Source organism: Coregonus lavaretus (genome assembly GCF_964263955.1).
Source record: "Coregonus lavaretus genome assembly, chromosome: 22".
Taxonomy (NCBI): domain Eukaryota; kingdom Metazoa; phylum Chordata; class Actinopteri; order Salmoniformes; family Salmonidae; genus Coregonus; species Coregonus lavaretus.
This window is the reverse complement of record NC_140009.1, coordinates 23,524,269-23,532,309: the sequence shown is the minus strand read 5'-3', so window position 1 is coordinate 23,532,309 and position 8,041 is coordinate 23,524,269.

Genomic DNA, 8,041 nt, shown 5'->3' with positions numbered 1-8,041 from the left:
CGGCAGCAGACAAAATAGTCTATGGCTTGGGTGGTTGGAGTCTTTGACGATTATCCGGGCCTTCTTTTCACATAGCCTGATATAGATGTCCTGGATGGCAGGGAGCTCGGCCCAAGTGATGTACTAGGCTGTCAGCACAACCCTATGTAGCACCATGCGATCAAGTGCGGTGCTATTGCCATACCAGTGTGGACCAGAGACAGTGAAGGTCTAAATCCTACCCAATATTATTTTCTCTCTAAGGAAACGAAATACATAATTCAATCCTACATCCCCTGAAGATTTCCCCAGCAGTTCACTTAATCCTGGCTCTTCAACCCCATTACTCCTCAAAACTAATAACAATCGTTCCCTTTCCCTCACATATTTCTGGAACTGAAATAGAACATGTTCCACTGTCTCCATCTCCCACTGACAATGATCACACCTCCCAGTCGGATGTTTCAACACCAATGTCAATGTACTATTGAGCCTTGTGTCTCCCAGTCTCAGCCTTGTGACTACACTTTCTTCCCTTCTCTCGGCCTGAGGACCTCCCTGCCCCCACCTTTTCCTGGATCTTATACAGGGGTCTTCCCTTTCTCTCCCTGTTCCACAACTCTTGCCATTTGTTTTTAACCACTGTTCTTATTAACCCCTTGGCTTCAGCTTTACTGATTGACAATTCCATCTCAACATTAGGATGTTTAAGAGCCTGCTTGGCGATAACACCCACCTCCTCATTCTCCTTTACTCCCACATGAGCTGGTACCCAGAGGAACATCACAAATACCCCCATCTGTTTCACCCTATACAAGCACTGCAAAACCTCATACAATACATCATGTCTGCTCTGAGACACCAAAGAATTTAAGCTCATCAGTGCTGCACAGGAGTCAGAGCAGATGACTACCCTGTCTGGCCACACCTCCTCCACCCACTCTGCAGCCAATAATATGGCCATCAACTCAACAAGATAAATGATCCATTGTTCTTTTTTTCACTGCCACTCAGGAACACTAAAAGCTGCACCTGCCTCCCTGTTTTAGGGTCCTTAGATCCATCTGTGAATATGTTCAAGAAAGCGTAGATTTGTGTTCTTAAATGTTCACTAACAACTGAATCTAATCCTTCCTCAACATCTCTTACCCTCTCAAGCAACCGTAGATATATCACTGGCTGCCTTGCGGCCCCTACTATTGCTCCTCTTACTCCATCATTCACTGTTTCTATATCTGAATCGAGATCAACCTGAGACAGCTCCTGTTCACTCAACTCCTGAAACTGATCCCACTCCGCTTTCCCAAATATCAATCTCCTCAATCCATTTCCTATTGATTCTTCCACCCTCAACCCTACAGTACACATAATAGGATAGTGATCACTACCCCCTGTAGATTCCTCCCAAACCTCCCAACTACATCTGCCTGCCCTTGAACTTGAGATCAAAGTAAGATCCAGAGCAAGATTCATTTCCAGTTACTGGGTCAATCCTGGTTCCCTGGACGTCATTAAGACTCACAAGCCCTTTCTCATCCAGTAGTTCCTCCAACACTTGTCCATTTACATCAGTCCGTAACCCTCCCCAGAGCGTACTATGAGCATTAAAATCCCCACCATCTCCTATCTTGACCTTCTACATTCCCAAATGCCATCAACTCTAGTCTCTTTATACAGGTTGTAAAAGTTCACTATTACATATTCCCACCTCCCAACCACACCTCTACCACTACATACACCTGTTCCACTCTCTCTCCCACACACCTATATGGGATCCCCCGCTTTATAAAGGTGTTACACCCTCCTCCTCCCCCTGCCACCCTATCTCTACGGACTGCAACATAACCTTGTAATACAAAATCTAGAGTAGATTTAAGCCATGTCTCCTGGAGATATATCACATCAGGTTTGGCTGGTAACTCCTCAAGAAACTGTTTGAACTCTTGCCCATTAGCCATCAAACTTCTGGCATTCCATTGAAGGATTAACACCATTATGAAAATTAACCAATACATGACTCCTGGCTGGACTGATTCTCAATCTTATTGAGGTCATCCTGTACATTTTCCCATGTCAGTCCTGTGATCCCAAGATACTTCACTGCCTGCTCCACTATGATCTGTATCTTCTTAGTCTTCGATTGTACATTTTCTGTGCAATTGATTGCTCCTGTCACAAATGTAACAACCTTCCTCATGTCTCCTACCGTTCTTGTGTTCTCCCCCATTCTGCTCCCTCCGTCACGCCCAACCTGCATCCCGACCTGCCCTGGAATACCTGCTCTTCTAGGTGCCCCGATTTGTTTCTGCATGAATTACCTTCACTGCTTCTGCATACAAGATTTTTCGCTCACTCCTGACCTGCTGCACTTCCACCTGTCTTTTCATCACTGAACAACCCCCATTCGCAACTATGTGATCCCCCACAGTTACAGCACTTTAACTGGACACCGTCTCCACATTCCCGATATGCATGTTCTTCCCCACACTTCGCACATCTCCTTTTGCCTTTACACACCGCCGCCACATGCTCAAACCTTTGACAGTTATAGCAATGCAATGGTTTCGGAACATATACTCGCACATAGTAACTCATATATCTAATCCTAACTTTTACTGGCAGTACCAGATCCTCAAAGTTTAGTAGCACTGACAAGCTATCCACCTTCTTCCTAGCTTGTGTCATCTGGAGGCGATTTGCCTCAATAAGAGAGCCTCCCTTCAAGTGGTCCTTTATTTATTTCATGTTAACAATTTATGGAACTCCTGTAATAACTCCCTTCACCCACTGCCGTCCAGTTCGATCAAGCATGCTACTATCAACCACACGTTTACATACCTGCTTGAGTTTGAGCGCCTTCTCATGCTGTTTAGCATTGAAACACACCACCACCAAACTTCCATCAAGAAGAACATTAGCAGACACAACCTCTCCTACTTTACTCTCCAAATCCCTAGTCAACGTGATCGTACTCACCGACGTGACTCCACCTTGGTCCTTAAATTTCACCAACACCTTGAACTCCACTTCTCTCAGTACAACACTGCAAACCGAACCTCCCTCATCACTACTCTCCTCTGACAAGGCCTGCAAAGGCTCCTCAGGCTTCCTCTTCTTCTTAACTTTTACTCTTACTACTCTACCTCCACCTTTTTCCACTCCACCACTACACTCCATCCCGTCCTCCTCAACTCCTAACCCCCCTACCATCCATCTCTGCTCCAGTCACAGCCCAGTGTTGCTTAACCACCACCGGATTTCTTCACGTTTTGTCAATACAAAAACCAAACACCAACTCGAAATGATATCTTGATTGAAAAACTGAAACTTGACTAAGCTTGTGTCAGCTGTTCATAGCTACAAACACACACCTAACCAACCTCTTCTTCTTCTTCTACTTGAAAGTTTTATGGCAGACTACACCTATTGGTGTATTGCCGCCACCTAATGTACAGGGTATTGAAACAAAACAAAAATAATATATTCCATTGCGGGAAGGGGGGATCCGAGATGATAATGATGATGATGATGAGGATGATGATGAGGATGATGATGAGGATGATGATAATACAAAAATAAATCAAAACAACCATCCTACTCCTTTAGTCACATTCAAATCACATCCCTACACAGGCTCAGGTGCCTGTGAGGATGGAGCATTGACAGGATTCCTTGTAATGCCTCTGCAGAAAAGTTCCTGAGTCACAGAAAACGCTCAGCAGCACTCATAATGATGTCTATTTTCTCAGATTTCCTCTGTTTGCCCTGTGTAGTTGATAACCAAGGTAATAAACGCTACAAAGTCCACCTTCTTAACATGCAACATGTCAGGATCCCTCTGTTGACAAGGAACATCATCTTGTCTCAACTCCTATTACTTCTTCAACTTCAAGCCTTTCTTCCACTCTTCTCAATGCCTCCGGATAGGAGACATTCTGGACAGCCCTTATTCTTGCCACCTCCATCTCCTTCACCCTAACAGGACACTTCAGAAATTCGGGTACATGTTCACCACCACAATTGCAGCATTTAGGCTCAACTGGCATACGATACCCCTCCCGTCTACATACACTTCACACATTACCAAATCATTTACATGTATCACACAACATGGGTTTGGGCACGAATGCTCTCACTGGGAATCTCATATAACCCAAATGCACGTGAGAAGGGAGAGACTCTTCATCACACAACAATAGAATGGATGGAGTGGGCTTCTGCACTCGATCTACCATGCGGGTCAGTCATTGTGCACCAACCACTTTATCCAATTGTTGACGTATATCATTTGCCTTTACTTCTAGCGCCACCCCAGCGATAACGCCCTTGATAGGTGCCCTGCTTCGATGATCCACACACAACACATTCCAATCCGACATCTTCTTGAGGGGCAAAGCACGCTCATTCTGTTCCATAGAACACAAAAAAACTAAATAAGCCCATTTCTCGTTATTCTCATCGACGCCACCTCATCCAACGCATCCACAATTGTAATAGAGACTTCAAACGGATCTCCCAGGTAACAATATCGATCCAAAACCCTTATTCCAACCAAAAAAGACTCAGAACTAGGTTTGGATTTACTAGTTTCCACTACCACTTTACTTCTCTTATTTCCTTTTGCATTCGCCACTGTAATACAATTATTCTCACTCTCATCTCCACTCGACACATCATCCGATTCAAACAGAACATCCACTTCCGCCATTTTCCTAGCAGCCTTGCCTGAGAAAAACATTCAACCTCTACTTATTCCGCCAGTCTTAGCTTAAAAATTGACCAATATAAGTATAAAGAGGGGTTCCTGCAGATGCAGGAATGCCCACATGCATGAATGCCCGAATTGCAGACCACAATTGCACCCTTCTCTAAAAATATTTTTGAACGCTCATCCAACTCGGAATTTGAAGTCGGAAACCATCTTTCTAATTCCACGTTCACATGCTAGTCGGAACTAGGAAACTCAGAAATGTCCAACTTGCTGATCGTTGAACGCGGCATGTGTATAACTACAACCAGTTAGCAAGTCGGGAATTTCCAAGTTTCCTAGTTCCGACAAGCATGTGAATGCGGCATTAAACTCAGAATTTACGAACTGAAGATCACTGACGTCATGATTTGACCTAGTTCCCAGTTGTCTTGAAAGCACACCTGTGTGAAGCTAGCCACAATAAGGATTAGCCATAATAGTGGAATTTGCGGTTCACTTTCAAAATAAAAGTCCACCATTGAAACTGATCCGAACGGATATAAATAGAGAAATAATGCCATATTTGGACTAGATAACGCTAAACACAGAATGTTGTTATATAACTTACAAACAAATACAATAATTAATTTAATTAATTAATTTGACACTGTTCAAATCCCACTGTGGATGTATCAGACTGCACAATTTCATTGGAGGCATACAGTGCATTCGGAAAGTATTCAGACCCCTTCACTTTTTCCACATTTTGTTACGTTACAGCCTTATTCTAAAATGGATTAAATAAATAAACATCCTCATCAAGCTACACACAATACCCCAAAATGACAAAGCGAAAACAGGTTAATTATTTTTTTTCAAAATGTATTAAAAATAAAAAACTGAAATACCATATTTACATACAGTACCAGTCAAAAGTTTGGACACACCTACTCATTCAAGGTTTTTTCTTTATTTGGATTATTTTCTACATTGTAGAATAATAGTGAAGACATAAACTATGAAATAACACATTTTTGTAAATTTATTACAAATAAAAAACAGAAATACCTTATTTACATAAGTAGTCAGACCCTTTGCTATAAGACTCAAAATTGAGCTCAGGTGCATCCTGTTTCCATTGATCATCCTTGTGATGTTTCTACAACTTGATTGGAGTCCACCTGTGGTAAATTCAATTGATTGGACACGATTTGGAAAGGCACACACCTGTCTATATAAGGTCCCACAGTTGACAATGCATGTCAGAGTAAAAACAAAGCCATGAGATCAAAGGGATTGCCTGTAGAGCGCCGAGACAGGATTGTGTCGAGGCACAGATCCGGGGAAGGGTACCAAAAAAAGTCTGCAGCATTGAAGGTCCCCAAGAACACAGTGGCCTCCATCATTCTTAAATGGAAGAAGTTTGGAACCACCAACACTCTTCCTAGAGCTGGCCCCCTGACCAAAAACCCAATGGTCACTCTGACAGAGCTCCAGAGTTCCTCTGTGGAGATGGGAGAACCTTCCAGAAGGACAACCATCTCTGCAACACTCTACCAATCAGGCTTTTATGGTAGAGTGGCCATACGAAAGCCACTCCTCAGTAAAAGCTACATGAGAGCCCGTTTGGAGTTTGCCAAAACGCACCTAAAGGACTCTCAGACCATGAGAAACAAGATTCTCTGGTCTGATGAAACTAAGATTGAACTCTTTGGCCTGAATGCCAAGCGTCACGTCTGGAGGAAACCTGGCACCATCCCTACGGTGAAGCGTGGTGGTGGCAGCATCATGCTGTGGGGATGTTTTTCAGCGGCAGAGACGGAGCAAAGTACAGAGAGATCCTTAATGAAAACCTGCTCCAGAGCGCTCAGGACCTCAGACTGGGGCGAAGGTTCACCTTCCAACAGGACAACGACCCTAAACAGCCAAGACAACGCAGCAGTGGCTTCAGGACAAGTCTCTGAATGTCCTTGAGGGGGGAGGGGGGGGGGGGGGGGGGGGGGGGGGGGACACAATGAATCAATTTTAGAATAAGGCTGTAACGTAACAAAGTGGAAAAAGTGAAGGGGTATGAATACTGTCCGAAAGCATTGTACATACAGTGCCTTGCAAAAGTATTCAGAACCCTTGAATTTCTTAACATTTTATTATGTTACAAAGTGGGATTAAAATTGATATAATTGTCATTTTTGTCAAAAATCTATGCAAAAGTGGAAGAAAAAAATATATTTTTTAAGATAAATAAAAAAAGTCATAACTAAAATATAGGCCTAGTTGTTGCATATGTATTCAGCCCTTTGTTTAGTTCTGGAGTCAAATTTGGCTTAACAAATCCCGTAAATTACATGGACTCACTCTGTGTGAAATAATAGGGGTTGACATGATTTTTGAATGATTAACCCTTCCTCTGTCCCCCATACATATACAGTGAGGGAAAAAAGTATTTGATCCCCTGCTGATTTTGTACGTTTGCCCACTGACAAAGAAATGATCAGTCTATAATTTTAATGGTAGGTTTATTTGAACAGTGAGAGACAGAATAACAACAAAAAAATCCAGAAAAACGCATGTTAAAAATGTTATAAATTGATTAGCATTTTAATGAGGGAAATAAGTATTTGACCCCCTCTCAATCAGAAAGATTTCTGGCTCCCAGGTGTCTTTTATACAGGTAACGAGCTGAGATTAGGAGCACACTCTTAAAGGGAGTGCTCCTAATCTCAGCTTGTTACCTGTATAAAAGACACCTGTCCACAGAAGCAATCAATCAATCAGATTCCAAACTCTCCACCATGGCCAAGACCAAAGAGCTCTCCAAGGATGTCAGGGACAAGATTGTAGACCTACACAAGGGTTGGAATGGGCTACAAGACCATCGGCAAGCAGCTTGGTGAGAAGGTGACAACAGTTTGGTGCGAATATTCGCAAATGGAAGAAACACAAAAGAACTGTCAATCTCCCTCGGCCTGGGGCTCCATGCAAGATCTCACCTCGTGGATTTGCAATGATCATGAGAATGGTGAGGAATCAGCCAAGAACTACACGGGAGGATCTTGTCAATGATCTCAAGGCAGCTGGGACCATAGTCACCAAGAAAACAATTGGTAACACACTACGCCGTGAAGGACTGAAATCCTGCAGCGCCCGCAAGGTCCCCCTGCTCAAGAAAGCACATATACAGGCCTGTCTGAAGTTCGCCAATGAACATCTGAATGATTCAGAGGAGAACTGGGTGAAAGTGTTGTGGTCAGATGAGACCAAAATCGAGCTCTTTGGCAGCAACTCAACTCGCCGTGTTTGGAGGAGGATTAATGCTGCCTATGACCCCAAGAACACCATCCCCACCGTCAAACATGGAGATGGAAACATTAT